Raw genomic sequence first — 21,877 nt, 5'->3', positions numbered from 1 at the left:
CTCGGAGGAGCTCGGCGGAGTCGAGGGACATGGTAGTTGGGCGAGTGGACGACGGGGAGCAAGGTAGCAGCAAACGGCGGCGAGGCGGGGCTCTCGGTTCTCTTGGGGACGGGCGCTAGGGAGAGGGAGGCGTCCAGAGGAGAGAGGGGAGAGGGAGAGAGAGCTCTGGGCATCTACCTGGCGAGGGGAGAGGGATGGGGACGCGCGCGACAGCGGGAAGCAGGAGGTGGCGTCGACGCTTGCGTGTCCACCACGCAGCTGCTTCGGTCGGCGGGGGTTGAAGATAACTGGCAAGCTACTAGTGAGCTGGGCCAGCCAGCTGGGCCGCGAGATGGGTTGCACGGGTGAGTTCTCTGCCTCTCTCTGTTTTTCTATTTAAGTTTCTGTTTTCTATTGCTTTAATTCTGTTTTGATTTAGTATAATACTAAACCACATCGAAAAATCCTGAAATAAATTGTGGGGACCTTTTGAATTATTTCCAACAACCCACATTTAGTTTCAGAATTATTTGAGCATTTAAAATAATTATAGCAATTAAATGCCCAAATTCAAATACATAATGATTTAATTCAAATGTCGAGAAAAGACCTAAAAATATATTCATCATTTTTGGCAGAGGTTTCCACCTTTAACAAAAATCATGAACATTTTAAAAGGTAATTTGGGTTCATTGAAAATGATTTTATGTTGAAACTATTTGATTTGATCTGGTGCTAGGGTTTGATCAATCCCCATTTCAAATTCAAAAGAATTTAAACATGATGCAACACATGACTAGCTAGCTCAGAGCATACCAGAACTAGGGATGTGACAACGACCTCCGACGACGATGACTCGTCGACCACATCTTTCATGAGAGGGGCCCCGGTGCCGGCGCTGCTGGCCTCCCCAGCGGACACCGCCCACTGGGCGAGCTCCTTTTCCTCCGCTGCCGCTGCGGCCTTGTCCTCCACGCCGCTGGTGCTGCCGGCCTCCCTGGCGAGCTCCGCCTCCGCCGCCCTGGTGGCGATATAGTCTAGCTCCGCCTGGGTGGTGTCCTGGACGAGCAGCGGCTCGTCGCGGACGTACTTCTCCTCCAAGGTATCGAAGAACTCCTGCACCTGATCCGCCAGCGGCTCGGCCCAATTTGGGACGAGGCCGTGCGCGTTGAACTCCGGTATCATGGCGATGATGTTGTTTCGGCGCGAGTTATTGCTCAATGGGACCACCCCCGCCGGCAACCCGAACAAGGGCCCCTTGGCGACCTTGCCGGCCTTCGCAGCCTTGCCGGACCGCTCGACCTTGCCGTTGCAGTTCACGTCGAGCTGGAAGAGCCGCTGGTAGAAGCGGGCATACCCCATCACCGTGAGGTTGTGGTCCAAGCCGGGGCGAAGCCTCATGATGTCGGCCGCATTCGTGAAGAGCCAGGCGGGCCTCCCCTTGTTGTGAAGCGGAGCGATTCGGCGGCGGATGAAATCTGCCCCGGTCATCTCAAGGTTGAGCCTGGCCTCGGTGAGGCAAAAAATCCTGGTGGTGGCTACCGTGAGCTTCTCATCGTCAGCATCAACATCACCCCAGTCGTTTCTGCGAAACGGCGGCGCCTGGCGAAACGGCGGTGCCGGTCCTCCTCCTCAATCCAGCACCACCGGCCCCACCACTCCTCCCACCTCTCCTTCTGAGCGCCCTCCGGGTATGTCCCTTTGGTCCTTGGGATCCAGGCGACACAACCAGAGATGGCGCCTCCCTTTTGGATTCCAGGATAAAAGTAGTGGCGGAAGAGCGTCGTGTTGGGGAACACTCCGGGGAAGCCCTCGCAGAGATGGGCAAAGAGAGCCATGCACGCCACAGCGTTTGGAGTGAAATCCAGAAGGTGAAAGCCGTAGGTGTGCATGACGTCATTGAAGAAATCAGAGAAGGGGGTGCAAAGGCCGCAGGAAAAGTAGTCGACGAAGAATGGGTACCGATTCGGGCCGGGATCGGTGAAAGCGGCAGGGATGACGCGCGTGGCCGGGTGCCCCGTCGTCTCCCCCCCCCCCCCGTCTTGCACCCCCATAGGTGCTTGAAGTAGTCCCGGAGATGGACCGCGTCGACCTTCATGGGGAAGTAGGCGGACTGCGTCCGCCGCGCCGCCAACTCGCTCTCCGGTGGCTCCTTCGCCCTAGCGTCCTTGGCCACTCCCTTGCCTTTACTGGTTTTGGGTACCATGGCGGCTGCAAGAGGCAAAGGGGGAAGGACGACGAAGACACGGCGGCGGCAAGCAAAGGCAAGAGCTTGAGAAGGAGGAAGAAGGGGACGGCGGTTCCGAGATAGGAGAAAGCACAGAGGGTAAAATATCAGCGCACCTGCGGTTATTCCTTTTTATGGGGAATGCGCGGGCCGCCTCTTTACCATTTACTGTGTTGTGACGGATGCGTGCGGAGACTGCCCCACGCATGACCCCCACGTCACGCACGACCCTCCACATCGCGCGTTCAACGAGGGTCGTGGGGAAGAGCAGCGGACGTAAAAGTTACTACGGTAAAAAGATCTGCCCCACCTACCCGCACACCGTTCTGGGCCTCGCCCAACAACGCGTCGCGCTTATGTGTGGCCCAGGCTCGGGGGCTCCTGTCGGTGTACAAAACTAGGGGCTCTCCTTTTGACCCCTTTACTTGTGCACGGGCAGTCAGAGCCGCGCCCGCGGCCACACTTAGCAGGGCAGAGAAGGGAAGCAGGAGGGAAGCCGGAGCACACGACAACCAAGGCAACACCAAGACCAGAAACACAAAAGAGCAAAGGGGCAAGGTGCACTCCCCCGGCAATACCCTTGCCGTGGCGACCTCTACAGCCCCGGCAAGAGCCTTGTCGGGGCAACTTGCCCGACGCCAGCGGGGCGTGCCACCCTTGAGCCCAAGGGTTTCCAAGAACCATATTGGGACCAGGGCTCGCGAGGCAACTCCGTGGTGGCATGCAGATCTTCCTCAAGATCACAAACACACAAGATCAAATGAAGACCAAAAGACGACGCTCCTCGGCAGGATCCTAGCTGAGGAAATCCACAAGCCCCCGGGAAGACCCTTGTCGGGGACGATGACGGTGCCGCGGCAAGACCCTTGCCGGGGCCCCGGCAAGGCCCTTGCCGAGGACACCTACGGGGCCGCAGCACGGCCCGCGTCTGCCAAGGCTCCACCGCCGTCCCCATGTAGCTGCCAGCTCAACCAGCTCAGCAGGCACCTGCGTGGCGACGAGCGGCCTCCACCACCAACCCAGCAAGCACCTGCGTGGTAGCATTCAGATCTTCGTGAAGGCTCCACCACCACGCCAGCCCAGCAGCCAGCCAACGTGGCGCCACGACGCCTCGTCAGCTCGGACGCGTGTCGAAACGAAGCGAGGTGGCGACAGCTGGGACGTGCCTCCTTGCCGTCCCCGATAAAGCGAGAGGGGCACGTCGGCAGCGCATTAAATGCGTTTGTCTGATGGTGCCAGAGGACAAACTCATCCACTGTACACCTTTCCGCCTCCCGTGTGCCAATGTGGCAACCCCTTTTGTCTATAAAAGGAGGCCCGAGGCAACCAGGAGAAGGATTCGGATCTTTTGGGAAGTGACACCCTGTAGCTAGCTCAGGAACACAAGAACACTCAAATACATCCACCAAAGCAGGACTAGAGTATTACGCATCTCCGCGGCCTGAACCTGGCTAAATGAACTGTGTGCTTCCTGTCAGACCCGCTCTTTGCACAACCTCGCGCCCGCCAACCATAGAAGGGATCCCAGTGATTCCATAGGTGTCGATTTCCCCCGACACTTGGGTTGTGGGTTATCAAGATTAACAGCTGGTTCAATTTCAACATCATTGTCTGGTTCTTTATTATTTGTTTCAGTGTCTTCATGAACCTCATCATTATTATCAGAAGGTGAGTTCATTACCAGATTGAGTTTTAGCATCAGAAATAGAAACATCATTATTATTATCAGGAGGTTTTTCGATTTCAGGTTCACTAATGGCATGCAAAGTCCTATCATTTTTCTTCTTTGTTTTCCTTTTAGAAGGACTAGGTGCATTAGTGTTAAATCTTTGAGAATCTTCTTGAAATCTTTTGGGGTGTCCCTCAGGGTAGAGAGGTTCCTGAGTCATTCTACCTCCTCTAGTCATTACTCTAACAACATGATCATTGATATTATTGTGCATTTCATCAAGCAATTCTCTTTGAGATTTAGCAACTTGTTTTAGTTGAGTTTGCGCCATAGAGGCATGTTTTCCTACACCTCTGACATCATTGGTAATTCTAAATAACAAGTCACTCAAGGGAGCAATCATATCAGAATTGTATTTCAATTGTTTCATAACATGCATTGAAGTGATCTTGCTTTCTAATGTAATTATCAAACTCATAAAGTCACTGACTAGGATGCATATTATAAGGATTGTCATTGTCATTGAATTTCATTAAAGAATTTACCTCTACCACCTTAGGTAGTGGTGGTGTTTCAAACCTATGTATTTCTTCAATAGGAGGTACATTTTTGACATCCTCTGCTTTAATACCTTTTTCCTTCATAGATTTCTTTGCCTCTTGCATATCTTCAGGACTGAGATATAAGATACCCCTCTTCTTCAGAGTAGGTTTAAGCGCTGGTTCGGGAAGAGTCCAATTATCGTAATTTTTCAACATGTTATTCAATAATTCTTCAGCTTGTTCAAAAGTTCGTTCCCTGAAAACACAACCAGCACATCTATCTAGGAAATCCCTAGAAGCATGGGTTACTCCATTATAGAAGATATCAAGTATTTCGTTTCTCTCAAGAGGATGATCAGGAAAAGCATTAAGTAATTGGAGAAGCCTCTCCCAAGCTTGTGGGAGACTCTCTTCTTCAATTTGCACAAAGTTAAATATTTCTTATAAGGCAGCTTGTTTCTTATGAGCAGGAAAATATTTTTCTGAGAAGTAGTAAATCATATCCTGGGGACTATGCATAGAACCAGGAGCAAGAGTATTATACCAAGTCTTAGAATCACCCTTTAATGAGAATGTAAATAATTTGAGAATATAATAATAGCGAATTTTCTCATCAAGAGCAAAAAGGGTGGCTATGTCATTTAACTTAGTAAGGTGTGCCTCAATTGTTTTAGTTTCATAACCATGGAAGGGATCAGATTCAACCAAAGTAATCAACTCTGGGTCGACAGAGAATTCATAATCCTTGTCATCAACTAAGATAGGTGAAGTCGCAAACTTAGGATCACATTTCATACTAGCATTCAAAGATTATTGTTTTGGTTTGCATAATAATTTCTTAAGACCATCCCTATCATTGCAAGCAAGAAAGTCTCTAGTTGTCTCCTCATCCATAACATAACCTTCTGGTATCTTAGGCAATTCATATCTGGAAGAACTTGATCTAATAGGTGTTTCAAGATTTTCAGTTTCAAGCTCTTCATCAGTTTCAATAATTTCTTCAGTTTCAGCATTCTCAAAAGCTTTAGTTCTAGCAAGTTGTTCATCAGGAAATTCACCTAGTGGTACATTATCATCAAGTAGTTCATCAAGAAATTTGGATTCCCCTTCAATCTCGATGATTTCCTCCTCGAAAGATGAAACTTCCTCGGTGATGGTTAGACTTATGAAGGGCATGCATGACGATATAAGCCAAACCTTCTCAATTTTTTTATGAGGGCACGATGAGGCCATACCATGGCACCATGCCAAGCGTCATGTTTTTCAAGCATGTGTTTCATTTTTCTAGAGTTGAAAAACCAATAAATGAACATTTGTGGTTGACTATTGCCACACATTTCCTTGAAATCTCTGCCCATTCCTTGTAAAAGGTATGAGAATTTACTAAATAGCACAAGCATGGTTTTCCAGATCGTTCTTGTGCACCTTTTCATGCACCGATTGTTTGAATTTAAATTATGTGCTTTAATGCCTAGAAAATGCACATAATCCCCTAAATATGGTAAATGAACCTGGAAAAGTGCCCAATTTGAACACGGTGATTTGAAGGGTGTATGTTCATCGTAGAAAAAAATCGTGGACAAACTAGGGAACGGAATTTGGATTCCCCTTTAGTCTCGGTGATTTCCCCCTAGAAACCATGAAAGTTCCTCGGTGATGGTTCGATTTATGAAGGGCGTGCATGACGACATAAGCCAAACCTTCTCAATTTTTTACAAGGGCGTCGTGAGGCCATACCATGGCAACATGCCAGGTGTCATGCTTTTCAAGCATGTGTTTCATTTTTCTATCGTTGAAAAATCAATAAATGATGCGTTCGTGGTTGACTATTCCCACACATTTCCTTGAAATCTCTGCCCATTCCTTGTAAAAGGCATGAGAATTCACTAAATAACATGAGCATGGTTTTCCGGACCGTTCTTGTGCACCTTTTCATGCACCGATTGTTTGAATTTAAATTATGTGCTTTAATGCCTAGAAAATGCACATAATCACCTAAATATGGTAAATGAACCCGGAAAAGTGCCCAATTTGAACACGGTGATTTGAAGGGTGTATGTTCATCGTAGAAAAAAATCATGGACAAACTAGGAACGGAATTTGGATTCCCCTTCAGTCTCGGTGATTTCCGCCTAGAAACCATGAAAGTTCCTCGGTGATGGTTCGATTTATGAAGGGCATGCATGACGACATAAGCCAAACCTTCTCAATTTTTTACAAGGGCATGGTGAGGCCATACCATGGCAACATGCCAGGTGTCATGTTTTTCAAGCATGTGTTTCATTTTTCTGTAGTTGAAAAATCAATAAATGACGCGTTCGTGGTTGACTATTCCCACACATTTCCTTGAAATCTCTGCCCATTCCTTGTAAAAGGCATGAGAATTCACTAAATAACATGAGCATGGTTTTCCAGACCGTTCTTGTGTACCTTTTCATGCACCTATTGTTTGAATTTGAATTATGTGCATTAATCCCTAGAAAAAGGCACATAATCACCTAAATATGGTAAATGAGCCCAAAAAAATTCCAAATTTGAACACATTGCATTGGAGGGGGTATGTCGATCGTAGAAGAAAACTTAATGACACACTAGGAAGAAAATTTGGATTCCCCTTCAATCTAGGTGATTTACTATCTCACACGATTCATCTCCACCACCTCTGTGAACCATGTGTGTTCACCCACACATGTAGAAGGAAAAAGAAAACCCTCGCCCGCCCTGCCCACTTCGTCCCCACCGACTCACAGCGGACTCCTCCGCAACTTTGCACCTCATCAAATTCTAACGCGACGGCCACCCTAAGCTCGACGACTGTCATCGTCGGGTGGAGGTCACGCTCCAAACGGCATGGGATTTCGCCCGTACCGCTTGCCGCTGCCTATCTACTTGATTAGGGTTGATTTGGGTTTTCTGCGGGACTGAGCTGGGGATTTTTCTAATGCAGAAGGTAATCAATTTAGCGAATTTTTCACTCATTTCTAATCGTAGTCCGTCCGTCGTTGTTAGTCAACCGGCGGAAATCACTGTGGATTCATATTTCCTTTACCTGATTTGAGGGTTTTCATTCAAATGTCCACAATGCGAGCACAAATCGGGAAAGTGTGGTCGCGGCCAATCGGAAACAAAGTTATATCTCACCATTCTGGATGACTTCAGGGAGCGCTCAGTATGTTCAATCTCACCCTACCACGGTCGGCATGGCCTAAATTTGTGAAAATATACCGTCTATTGCTACATTTGGATAAAAGGTACGGTACCACATGCAGCCTAGATGTTGAAGCCGATTTTTCCCTATATTAGGAAAATTAATGATGTATTGTTCATTCAGTTACTCTCATATTTGCATCCAATCTTTGTTACATTATGTATTTTTAATTATATATTTTTGTACTTTGCTTTCAGCTATATATAGTTCTGTTCTCTCAGTTACTCCCATATTTGCATATTTCTCTGTTATTTCAATATATCTAATTTACGGTTTTAATTTTCATTTCAAGCAATACATCCCTTGCTTTTTAAGAACACTAGTAGAAGGAAATCTTGGCCTTTATTTTGTTGATGACTCCATGGATGTCATATTAATAATGCAGTGTGGATTTACAATGACAGTTAGCGTAAAACTTGATAAAGATGGTCAATCCTATTTTGTTGCGGACCTTTGAAGAAAAATTTCTAAGTTTTATGAATTGAAAGCTCGCAATAAAATTCTAGTGTGTGCTCCACATGCTAGTATAATTAACATGGATGTTTACTTCCCCCACATCATCAGCTGATCAAAGTCTGATCGAGGTTAATGTTCTTTCAACTTTCTCCATGCTGGCATATTACTTAGCAAAATCGGGGTATTTGTCGTGACTAACTGATCACTATTTAAGCAACCAATTGTGATTTCGTTTTTTGACTCCGTTCCGAGGCAGTAAAAAATAATATTTACCAATTTATGCGCACTATATATTCTTCTGCCATGTTCTGAATAAATAATAACTTTCCACCATTTAAGCATGATTTGGTGGATGCATTGTTTATGATCTGTAGGTTACTCAGCGTACCAAATTTCACTAGAAAGACTTGAAGCATGTCATAAAATTTGTTGATAATCTGAAAGAGGTAGCACAGCATATGAACACTTGATTTTGGATGGTTTTAATTCTAATTATGGTGCACACATCGAACAAGACCATTTGTGTGCACAAAACGCTGGTACAGTCTTTTTTATGTTGGTGTTCATTAACTATATATATATCTTCAACGATATGTTACAATTGGTTTTGATTCTACATTTCAAAATCAATTGCCTGCTGCAGCTATTCCTGAATTGATTTCCCGGCGTGGTCGAATTACACTTGTGCCTGCTAATAATGCCAAAGAGAATGCAAGGTACTGCATTTCCTGTAGAAATGGAACCATTCAATTTAACAAGTTCTCGCTTGTCGTGGCAATCCATCCACATTGGAAAATTGGATACACTGTTCAACTCATGCTCTACGAAGGCACAAGAGAGTTCTTCCTTTTGAGTGATGAGATGCCGAGTTGCCATGATCAAGCCACTTCTAGTGGGTAGTTGTGGTTGTTGGCCGTCAAAACCATGTTACCAAGATCAACCTTTTGTCGAATAGTGTCACCACTATATATATGTTACTCAAATGTTGTTAGCCAAGTTCTTAAATTTTCATGCAAATTATTAGTATCATACACAGTTCATTCAGTTTAAGTGTGTGCCTGGTAGAGTAGAGGATGTCCATGTTTTCGACATGGCGATCAACACCGATGTCCAGAAGGCATTTGCATATTAATTGTCCATATTGCAAATTCAGATAATATACAGATTGGCCAGCCCATACAATTGACATATTTGATATGCATGAAGAAATCAATTGAACGGAGGCAGCCCATAAATATATCGCTAATTTACAAGAATATAAGGAACTGCGCACGCACAAAAGAGCTACACTGTGCACCTGACGCTGACCCAGCACACACATCAGCCATCGTCCAGTCCATCAGCGTGTCGATCATTGGCTTAGTGGGAGCAGAGGCTGCCAAGTCGATAACTTACAAACCCTACTCGATCAAGGCTGGGACAGACTCGGCATCGGGAATCGCCGGTACTGCCTCGGGCCAGCGCTCGCCAGGGCTACCGCGACCGTCGGGTCTGCCCTGACGACTTCCAGCGAGACGATGTTGGTTCTTGCCAGGGCTGCTGTGACGGCCCCCACGAATGCCCCGGCGACGTTCGGTGCTGCGCCCTCCTCCATCTGGAACATAAGATGCGCCTCATGCGGCGTCCGCCACTGCCACAGTTATCCTTTCGTCGTCGCGGTTCCTCCTTCGCTGCCTGCACCATCCGCCGCACTCTACATTGAGCCAGCAGTATCGCCCACTGGCGATCCCTGCTGCCTTTGGTACGACCCTGGCTAACCTGACGGCTTGCTCATACCATGTTTCTTGTTTCCTCTGGCCGTCATCGGGAGAGGCGGCGGCATGGCTGTCAACCGCCAAGCCGACCATAGTTCCTTTAGGCTCGATTCCGCCGTCGCGCGACTCCATCCCATCGTCGGCTATTGGGGGTATGCCGGTATGTGTGGGTAACTAGCTATCAACTGGGTTAGTAGTGAGTCGCTGCTGCCGGCCATTGTTGTGGTTATTTATAGCTAGTAGCCGGCTAGGGGATTGGGGATCTTACAATTCACCCATGTGGAGCGCGGGAAGACTAAGTGGAGCACACAACCGGACAAACCATATGTAGTGTCATGTGTTATTGGACACGTGTTACCATAAGGAAACATACCTGTAACTTACTAATCATCGCACACGAGTACTCGCACACACATCATGTCCGATACTCCTAATCATCGCAAGCAACTAGTTGGTAGTTTTCCAAGTTTTTTCTACACATAGGACCGCACATGAATTAACTCTTTTAACTGTCTGTGTTATATATTCTCATCGCATACAGTTCTTCCGAGTGGGCTGTTTGCCGTGTATCACACACATCTTGTTTACACGGATTGTCTGTGTTCTTTTAGCTCATCGCAAGTAGTTCATCTATGTGAATGGTATGCCGCATATCACACACATCTTGTTAAACTGAACCGTTTCTGTTGTGTTCCCTAATTGAAAACAGATCATCCGAGTGAACCATATGCCATATATCACACACACCCTGATCTGGCTGATCGTTTCCGTTGCATTGCCTAATAGCAAACAGTTCATCTGAGCGAAATGTATGCCGTGTATTGCACACACCTTGATATAGCAGCCCGTTTCTGTTGTTCTGTCTGATCGCAAACAGTTCTTATTGATTAACCGTATGCCACGCATCACAAACATAATTAGAATATGAACTATGTTTGATGTATCTGCCATCGCAAACGTTTTGCATCTTTTTGACAGTTTTTTCCATCATCGTTTGCGATTAATGCATCACACATAGTTTCGTCAAAGGGTCTCTGATTCTAGTGTCGCATTAGCAGCATCCTGCAGTAGTGTAACTGAGGCACTAGAGGCAGAGGCCTGCACAAAAATAAAAACGTAAACATAGAACCCATTGAGGGAGTCCTGTACTAAGGGGTCCTCGGGCGTCTGGCATGTTAGACATGGGTCGGACTGATGGGCTATGAAGATACAATGACCGAAGACTCTACCCGTGTCCGCGCGGGACTCTCCTTGGCGTGGAAGGCAAGCTTGGCGACCAAATATGAAGATTCCCTTCTCTGTAACCGGCTTTATGTAACCCTAGATCCCTCTGGTGTCTATATAAACCGGAGGGCTAGGTCCATAGAGGACAACAATCATAATCATAGTCATAGAGGCTAGACTTCTGGGGTTGTAGACATTACGATCTCGTGGTAGATAAACTATTGTAATACTCTTATTCATCAAGATCAATCAAGCAGGAAGTAGGGTATTACCTCCATAGAGAGGGCCCGAACCTGGGTAAACATTGTGTCCCCTATCTCCTGTTACCATCGACCTTAGACGCATAGTTCGGGACCCCCTACACGAGATCCGTCGGTTTTGACACCGACATTGGTTCTTTCATTAAGAGTTCCACTGTGCTGTCCTCAAAAAGTTTGATGGCCCCTTCAACCATCTACAACAATGCTGTCGAAGGAGAAGTCTTCCACTCCGGACAGATCTTCGTGTTCGGCGGCTTCGCCCTGCGGGCCAACTCGCTTGGCCATCTGGAGCAGATCGACAGCTACGCTCCTGGCTGTCAGGTCAGATTCGGGAGCTTGAACTACGTCGTGGATATCCGCGGAGACTTGATCTTCGACGGATTCGAGACCACAGTAGTCGCTCCCTGTCACCACGATGAACATGACTTAAATCTGTCACTAGACCGTACCCAGGAGATAGCACATGTAACTACTCTGGCCTTCGATCCGGAGCAGATCGCGCCATCCGAAGATGGGAAGCTCAACCCCGCCACAGATGACGCAGTCTCAGCGGCGTCGGAGCCACACACAGACCCAACTTTGAGTGGAATCTGTGTCACCGGAGCCTCGGACTCGTTTCCGGCTACAGGTTCCGAACCATGTGCGTCCACGTGCGTCGAGCCCGATCAGTCATCGATCATTGAATTCAGCTCCGCGGACATTTTTTGGCACTCGCCTTTGGGCGACGTGTTAAACTCGTTAAAAGCACCATCCTTAGCGGGGGGCTCACAACTGAATTATATCTGGTTTGAACTGGAGGCTGATGACAGAGAATTTCGCTTCCCACCCACCGCCCACTTCATAGCCACTGTCGAAGACTTAACCAACATGCTCGATTAAGGCTCCGAAGACATCGACGGTATAGACGACGATGCTGATGAGGAGCAGGGCCAAAACCCGCCGTTTACTGGACGCTGGACGGCCACCTCTTCTTACGACGTGTACATGGTGGATACACCTAAAAGAACTAACGATGATGACAAAGCAGATCCAGTCGAGGATAAACCTCCTGAGATGCAGCCAAAGCGCCGGCGTCAGTGGACCGCTCTAAGTCACATCGTGGAAAAGATAGCAATATCGGCACGGGAGAAAACAATACTCCGGAAGATGCCGAAGATAATGAAGACCCCGTTGAGATAACTTCCGAATAGGAGGAACCGAAAAACACGCAAGTTAGCCCTGATGAATAGGCCATACATGACAACTCGGAGGACAGTAATTATCTTCCACTCTCCGAGGATGAGGTGAGCCTCGGCAACGAGCATTTTATCGTGCCTGAGGAGCCTCTCGAGCAGGAGCGCTTTAAGTGCCGACTAATAGCCACTTCAAGGAGCCTGAATAAGAAGCAGCAACAGCTTCAAGCTGACCAGGATCTGCTCAACGATAGATGGACTGATGTCCTAGCAGCGGAAGAATACGGCCTCAAGCGCCCAGCCAAAAGCTACCCATAGCGCAAATTGCTACATCAGTTCGATGATGAGGCGCTGGAGCCCGTACCATCATCGCGCAATGCGGCTGACCGACCACCACGCTGTCAGGATAAAACGGCAACTCAAGCCAGACACCAGCCTGCCCCACCTCATCGTAAAGACAGAGTTAAAACAGCTCGTGGTTATACATATGATCTTCGGCAGGAACTGGACAATAGAGCAGGGCATACCAGATCGATCTACTGATCGCGAGGACGTGCCCCGACACATGACGACGGCTATCTATTCAGACGTGACAAGGCTAGTCACGCCCGGGCCGAAAACCACAGACGGACTCCATCGGAGCTATGTCGCGATGTGGCCCGATATAGAGGCGCCGCACACCCTCTTTGCTTCACTGACGAAGTAATGGAGCACGAATTCCCAGAAGGGTTTAAACCCGTGAATATTGAATCATACGATGGAACAACTGATCCCGCGGTGTGGATCGAGGATTTTCTTCTCCATATCCATATGGCCCGTGGAGATGACCTCCACTCCATCAAATACCTCCCGTTAAAACTCAAAGGGCCACCTCGGCACTGGTTAAACAGTCTACATGAAAACTGTATTGCCAGCTGGGAGGATTTGGAAGATGCCTTCCACGACAACTTCCAAGGTATATATGTTCGGCCACCAGATGCCGATGACTTAAGCCACATAGTTCAACAGCCCGGAGAGTCAGCCAGGAAATTCTGGACTAAGTTCTTAACTAAAACGAACCAGATCGTCGACAGTCCAGATGCCAAAGCCCTAGCGGCCTTTAAACACAGCATCCGCGACGAATGGTTCGCCCGCCACCTCGGCCAAGAGAAGCCAAAGTCCATGGCAGCCCTCACGGCCCTCATGACCCGCTTTTGTGCGGGTGAGGATAGCTGGCTGGCCCGTCGTAAAAACACGGCAAGCAAAGCTGGCACCTCCGAGGTCAAAAACGGCAACAACAAGCTCCGACGCAACAGGCACAAACGTCGAAGCAATGGTGACAACACCGATGACACTACAGTCAACGCCGGATTCAGTGGCTCCAAGTCCGGTCAGCAGAAGAAGCCATATAAAAGAAACAACTCGGGACCATCTAGTTTGGATCGCATACTCGATCGTCCATGCCAGATCCATGGCACCCCAGAAAAACCAGCCAACCATACCAATAGGGAGTGTTGGGTTTTTAAACAGGCTGGCAAGTTAAATGCCGAAAACAAGGAGAGGGGATCACAAAGCGAGGACGAAGATGAGGAGCCCCGGCCACCGAACATAGGGGGATAGAAGAAGTTTCCCCCTCAGGTCAAAACGGTGAACATGATATACGCTACCCACATCCCCAAGAGGGAGCGCAAGCGCGCACTCAGAGACGTCTATGCGATAGAGCCAGTCGCACCATAATTTAATCCATGGTCGTCATGCCCGATCACCTTTGATCGTCGGGATCATTCGACCAGTATCCGTCACGGCATTTCGATCGCACTGGTCCTTGACCCAATAATTGATGGATTCCACCTGACGCGACTCCTCATGGACGGCGGCAGCAGCCTGAACCAGCTCTATCAGGACACAGTGCCCCAAACGGGCATTAATCCATCACGGATCAAGCCCACAAAGACTACCTTTAAAGGAGTCATACCAGGTGTAGAGGCCTGTTGTACGGGCTCACTCACACTAGAGGTTGTCTTCGGATCTCCGGACAACTTCCGAAGCGAAGAGTTAATCTTCGATGTCGTCCCCTTTTGCAGCGGCTATCATGCACTGCTTGGACGAACCGCATTTGCTCGATTCAATGCGGTGCCACACTATGCTTATCTCAAGCTCAAGATGCCCGGGCCACGTGGCGTCATAACAGTTAATGGAAACATGGAACGCTCCCTCCATACCGAAGAGCACAACGCTGCCTTAGCAGCAGAAGTACAGAGCGGCCTTTTCAAGCAGAACCTTAATTCGGAGGCCGAGCTCCCGGACACTGTCAAGAGAGTTCGGACTATTCTGCAGCAGGACAGCTCGGCTCGTCAAGAGCTCGATTAGCAATTTGGCCTTCGTCCTAATCCCGATCAAGTGGTGGCATTCGTACCGCGCGTACATAACTACGCACTCAAAATACCATGGGCATAGAAGGAGGCATAACTAGCTTGTGATCCACAATACGGCTCGACCGCCCCTGGACACACATACTTTCACTGTTTCCTTTTTCTCCTTTTCAGGTCTCTTTTCCACAGGTCTTCCCTGATGGCCTAATCACCGGTCCTTTCGAAGGACAAATACACCAAGATGGCAGTAAGCATGGTCGTATAGGGGAATTTCTAGGTGGTCTCTTAACGATCACTCTACCTGTTTGTACGACCCACACGCAGCTCTCCCTTGGTTGTGGCATATTAAATAGCCTGTTGCTTATTGCACTACTTGTAAAAATGCGCTTTGACGTATTAATCAAATTATAATGGAAACAGTTTGCGGCCAAAATTCTACGACTCTAGCTTACTACCCTTTCTTCTTTCCTTTTTTGATAACTTTATCAAATAGCACCCGTACACTTTGGTAAGTTTCAATTTGCCAGGGGCTTCATAGCACCCCGCAATACGGCAACAAAGTCCGAACAACTTTTACAGTATAGTTTGGCACCCCGAATTTAGCACTATATGCATTGGCTCCGAATCATGTCTTTGGTCAATAGTTGGGTTTCTCAGCTCCTGTGCTTGCTACCTTACGTTCCGTTATATCGGCTAGGGTAGTAAAGGGAGAACTACTACGATTGTGCTCTGGTTTACCCGGATGAGCACCTCAGTAGAGAAAGCCGAAAACTGACTGTCATGATGCGGCGAGAGCCGGTCTGCTCTTCGGAGGTCTCAAATCTTTAGGGATATTTCTGCGCATTACGCGAGGGATCGGTACTTACCCGATCAGGTGTTTACAGCATCCTAGTTCGGATACTAGGGGTTGCGCCTATATTTTTATTGTCGAACTCTTATGGCCAAGTGAGGGTGCTAAAGCCGCATAGTCCGATTGCCTGGTTTATTGCGCTAAACACATCCTTCAAGGACCAAACAATTGGGTCAAGAGTGTTTAGATTACATCCCGAACACCCGCATACTAGCTACGTGGGGGCAGAAGCCGGCGACTGGCCAACCCTTAGATTTTGCACAACACGGCCGCACAGGAGGTGAATTTTTTAAAAACAAACATTATATTACATAACAACTTTGTTTCATCATACAAGGCAGAAACAACATGAATGTATTCATTCGAAAATATTGTCTTGCACACATTGTGTCGCCACAATACGAGACCCTTCCAGGACGTCTTCAAAATACTGCTCGGGCGTGTGGTGCTCCTTGCCCTCAGGCGGACCCTTGGTCGCAAGCTTGACGGTGTCCATCTTCGCCCACCACACCTTGACGCGGGCAAAGGCCATGCGCGCGCCCTCGATGCAGAACGACTGCTTGACAACGTCCAGCCGAGGGCAGACATCCACCAGCCGCTTCACGAGGCCGAAGTAGCTGCTGGGTATAGCTTCGGTAGGCCACATCCAGATTATTAAATCCTTCATGGCCAGTTCGGCCACCCTATGTAGCTCGACCAGCTCTTTTAGCTGATCGCTAAGCACCGGATGTTCTAGCGCAAGGTATTGCGACCAGAACAGCTTCTCCATTGAGCTCCCTTCCCAGGCTTGGAAGAAGTCCGCAGCATCAGAAACACTGCGCGGTAGATCCGCTAACGTCCCTGGAGAACTCCAAATCTGGGTTAGTAAGAAATACTTCTTCTTTACATACTTGCTTTGCATACTAAACGCCTTACCCGCCGCGATTTTCCTGGCCTCCTTGATCTCCTGGAGGGCGGCCTGGGCTTCAACTCGGGCCTCTTCTACGCTTTGGCGAGCCTTGGCGAGTTCGGAATCTTGAGCCGAAGCATCGCGCTCCAAGGTCTTGCACTTTTTCACGGCATCCTGGAACTCTTGCTGGACCTCATTAAGCCTGGCCTTGAGCTTCTTACGAGCGGCTTGTTCCTTGGTAGCTTTCTCCTCGGCTTCGGCCAGGGCCTTTTTAAGGACCTACACCTCGGTCGTCGCTCCTACAAGGCCGAGCTGCCTTTTTACAAGGCCGAGCTCTTCTTCAGCCTGCTCTAGACTCTGCTTTAGTCCGGAGACCTCTGCAGCATGAGAGGTTGCGGCCAGGAATGGCGCCTACTCATGCAGATATCTTTAGTTAGTTTCCTGCGAAAATAAATTTATCCTCTGTCCGGCTTTTCTTTCCGAACACCGGACAGTGTCTCAGGGGCTACTTTCTATACTAGGACTTTTTCTTTTGCATCACTTACCTCAAAGCCTGTTAGCAGGCTGCCGCAGGCTTCGGTCAGTCCACTCTTGACGGACTGAACACTCTCAATCACCGTACCCATAAGGATACGGTGTTCTTCCACAATGGAAGCGCCTCGTAGTGCTTCCAGCAGATTATCTGGTGCCTCTGGTTGGACAGAGGTCACCGGCGGGATAGGAACACCTCCTTCTCTCGAAGGAGGCTGCACGCCGGATTCAGGAGCCGTATAGGTCTCCGGAACCGTATCCGGTTGGGGGCCGAACTGAACATGGCCCCCATCGCTAGTCTCCATGGGGACCTGCTCCCCCAGGTGTTCGGCGACCGAGGTTTCACCCTCCGGCGCCACCCTGATGGCCTCCTGAACCTCTCCCTGGCCTGGGAAGGTCCTTTGGGACAGCACCTCGTCATCACCCTTGGCCTTGGTAGAGTTAGCGGCCGACGGTGACTCGCTGGCCATCGCCTTTGAATCCAGCGAACCTCTTGATGAGGATCGTGGGGAGCTGTCGTGGGCCGGACTGCAATAAGATAATTAACCAGGTTTGTACCATGAAGAGGAGAGGCCGGATACATGGATGGCTATGGGCTTTTAGTACTTACGATGCGACCAGGGGTTTGCTTCGGGGGCGTCGTTCTGGGCTGCTGTCGACGTCCCACGTGGAGTTATCCGCGAGGGGGCCCTTCCCCCTCTTGGGCGCCCCCGCCTCCACATTTGTGGAGGCCGCCTTGTTCTTCCTCCCCCATCAGGGGAGAGTTGCTTTCTTCCTCCTCGTCCTCGTCGTCTTCGGTGGCAGAGGAGTGAGTCTTGTCTTCGGACGTCACGTTCAAAGCGCCCTTGCGGCAAGGGCCACTTTTGGCCCCCTTGGCCTTCTTCTCCGGCGCCTTGTAGGGCAACAAAACCAGCATCTTCGCCAGGAGCGGGATGACTGGTTCCTCGGGCAGCGGAGCCGGACACCGAATGCACTCCGCTTTCTCTGTCCATACCTTAAAAAAATGGTGAAGTTTTAGCTATCTTCCTTGAACAAGCAAGTAGAGGATGTACCTTTAGACGAGAAATACTTACCGCACTGGCAGGATGGGCAAGATCGTGCCCGCGGTCCGAGTCTATGGCCGGCGTCGTCTCATTGCCCTTAAAGAGCAACTTCCAGACATCTTCGTGAGTGGTTCCGAACGGTCTTTCCAAGGTTTGGTGCTTCTCCGGATCAAATTCCCATCAAGGGCATGTTCGGCTCTGGCATGGAAGGATCCGGCGAACTAGCATCACCTGGATCACGTGGACGAGCTTGATGGTTTTATCCACCATGCTTTGGATGCGCGTTTGCAGCGCTATCAGCTCGTCCGACGAACACCAATTTGGGCCCTTCTCTATCCAGAAGGTGAGCCGCATTGGAGCTCCGGATTTCAACTCGGGAGCTGCGGCCCAGGTGGCATCGCGAGGCTCTGTGATATAGAACCACAACTTCTGCCACTCCTTGATAGTCTCCACGAAAGTACCTTTGGGCCATGTGACATTGGGCATCTTGCTCACCATGGCACCTCTGCACTCCGTGTGTTGGCCATCCACCACCTTCGGCTTCACATTGAAGAGCTTGAGCCATAGTCCGAAGTGGGGAGGAATGCGGAGGAAGGCCTCGCACACGACAATAAATGCCGAGATGTTGAGGAAGGAGTTTGGGGCTAGATCATGGAAATCTAGCCCATAGTAGAACATAAGTCCGCAGACGAAAGGGTGGAGAGCAAACCCTAACCCGCAGATGAAATGAGGGATGAACACCACCCTCTCGTTGGGCTTCAGGGTGGGGACGACTTGCCCCTTTGCCGGAAGCCGGTGGGCGATTTCTTTCGCCAGATACCCGACCTCCCGAAGCTCAGTGATGTCCTTCTCCTTGACGGAGGAGGTCACCCACTTGCCTTGCCCTCCAGATCCGGACATGGTTGAGTGTTTGCTTGAGGTGGAAAAGATGAGGACTTGGGCGCTGGAGCACGAGAATGGAAGGGCAAAGAGAGAGAAGGCGTGGGTGAAGAAGAGGAATCCTTATCTCCTTATAAAGGCAGTGAATATCAAGCGCCTCCCCACTCGCCTTAAAACTCGCCTGTTTCCAAGGGCTGTGCAAACGGCACAGTTGGATTACCCATGCCCGTAATGATGATAATCCCGCAATAAGGGGACACGATCTCTGCTTTGACAAGACGTGCCAATGAAAACCGCATCTCGAAACATGGAACGACAGATGAAAACAGTTCGAAGTAATGACCGGTCGGACATGATGTCACATTGCAAAAAGTTGTCAGCGGATTGGACTCGTGAAATATAATACTCTCCGCGGTTGTGTGTGTGGTACTTGTGTTGCAGATCTGGACACGTTTGTTGCGTCCGAAGACTATCCTGGACTATTCGGAAAGGGGAACCCGCCTTGCAATGCCGAAGACAATCTGCGCGCCAGACACCTCGTCATTGAAGCCTGGTTCAGGGGCTACTGAGGGAGTCCTGGACTAAGGGGTCCTCGGGCATCTGGCCTGTTAGGCATGGGCTGGACTGATGGGCTGTGAAAATACAAAGACCGAAGACTCTACCCGTGTCCGGGTGGAACTCTCTTTGGCGTGGAAGGCAAGCTTGGCGACCAAATATGAAGATTCCCTTCTATGTGACCGGCTTTATGTAACCCCAGATCCCTCCGGTGTCTATATAAACCAGAGGGCTAGGTCCGTTGAGGACAACAATCATAATCATAGTCATACAGGCTAGACTTCTAGGGTTTTAGCCATTACGATCTCGTGGTAGATCAATTCTTGTAATACTCATATTCATCAAGATCAATCAAGCAGGAAGTAGGGTATTACCTCCATAGAGAGGGCCCGAACCTGGGTAAACATTGTGTCCCCTGTCTCTTGTTACCATCGACCTTAGACGCACAGTTCGGGACCCCCTACCCGAGATCTGCTAGTTTTGACACCGACACCCATGTCCAACTTGATTCGATCCCATGTTAGTTCCTTTGAGAACTAACACGATTCTCAGGGGCTACTTGTAGGATTGAAAGTATGTCCAGAGGGCGGTGATTAGACTACTTGACCAAATAAAACCTAAGTTTTTCCCAATTTTAGTTGTAGATAGATTTTTGCAATTATAACAAGTGAAGTATCACCCTACACATGCAATTCTAAGAGTGTAGCAGCGGTAAGTAAAACATTGCACATGTAAGTAAAGGAGGGGTTTGCAGATTTCAAACACAATGAAGACATGCTGATTCTTGGCATGGTTCCAATAGGTGGTGCTATCATACGTCCACATTGATGGAGACTTCAACCCACGGAGTGTAACGGTTGCACGAGTCCACGGAGGGCTCCACCCTCAAAGGGTCCACGAAGAAGCAACCTTGTCTATTCTAGCATGGCTTATGTCCACGAAGGACTAGGCTCACTCGGGTAGATCTTTACGAAGTAGGCCATCTCATTGCCCTTACAAACTTATTGGTTCAACTCCACATCATGTCGGAGGCTCCCAAGAGACACCTAACCAATCTAGGAGAAACCACTCTTCGAAAGGTAATAGATGTTGTGTTGGTGACGACTCCTTACTCTTGTGCTTCAAATGATAGTCTCATCAACGTTGTATCTCTCTCTCTCATAGACATATTTGGCTTGGGTAGGAAAAGGATTGGACCGGAAAGCAACTTGAAGAGGCTAGAAATCAAGGTTCAAATGGAAGGAATGGAATCTTTTGATCTCAAAACATGAGTAGGCAATTCTCTCTTTTAGAAAATGAATGGTGGATGTTATGTTTTGTTCTGATGGATCTCTTTGAGAGTAACCGGTGGTGGAGGGGTATAAATAGGCATCACCAAAAATCCAACCGTTTTAAGCTTTTGACCTAACTCGGTGGAACCGATGTGATAAACTCGGTGAGAGCGACTGGTGCAAAAGACTTGACCGTTAGAGTTTTTGGTGAGACCGATTATACCATCTCGGTGGGACTGAAATGGATTGTACCGATGGGATCGAAATAATGAATTAGGGTTTTGTACAGATGTGTTATGAGAAGGTGACTAAGGGTTTTTGGAACAATATCACGTAGCATTTTGAGCAACAACTTCATCAACAATACCTCACCCACTTTTAATAGTATTGGCTTTCCTAAGGGACTCAATGTGATCTTGGATCACTAAACCAAAAATGTAGTCTTGGGGTAGCCAAATTTGTTCTTCAGATTTTGAGGGGTCCACATCCATTAGTCCATGCCATGCCAATCCACTACAAAAAAACCACTACCGTGATAATACTGTTTGCTGCAGTAGGTCACGTTTTCTGTCATGCATGTACATCCATGATGATTTTATGACAGAATCAAGATAGTCATACCTATGCTGTCATAGAAGTCTTCCATGACAATACCAAAATTTTCATCACGGAAGTGTCCACTTCCATGATGATAAATGGCGCGTCATGGAAGTCCTTTCGTAAAGGGTAACCGACACATGACATCCACCATAACGGGTCACCGTTAAGCTATCGGGTTTCGTTTTTGATCCGGTAACCCATTAACAGCTGGGATGTGACGCTCCCGATTCAATCGTACACTAATCATACACTTAAATGTGTACTATAAAGATTAGGGACTCACGGGAATATATCCCAACACAACTCTAGACACAAATAAAATTAATCAAAGCTTCATATTACAAGCCAGGGGCCTCGAGGGCTCGAATACAAGCTCGATACCAAAGCGTCAGCGGAAGCAACAATATCTGAGTACAG

The sequence above is a fragment of the Aegilops tauschii genome, chromosome 4 (genome assembly GCF_002575655.3).
Source record: "Aegilops tauschii subsp. strangulata cultivar AL8/78 chromosome 4, Aet v6.0, whole genome shotgun sequence".
NCBI classification, from domain to species: domain Eukaryota; kingdom Viridiplantae; phylum Streptophyta; class Magnoliopsida; order Poales; family Poaceae; genus Aegilops; species Aegilops tauschii.
The sequence above is the reverse complement of the archived record's forward strand: the minus strand, read 5'-3'. Positions refer to the sequence as shown.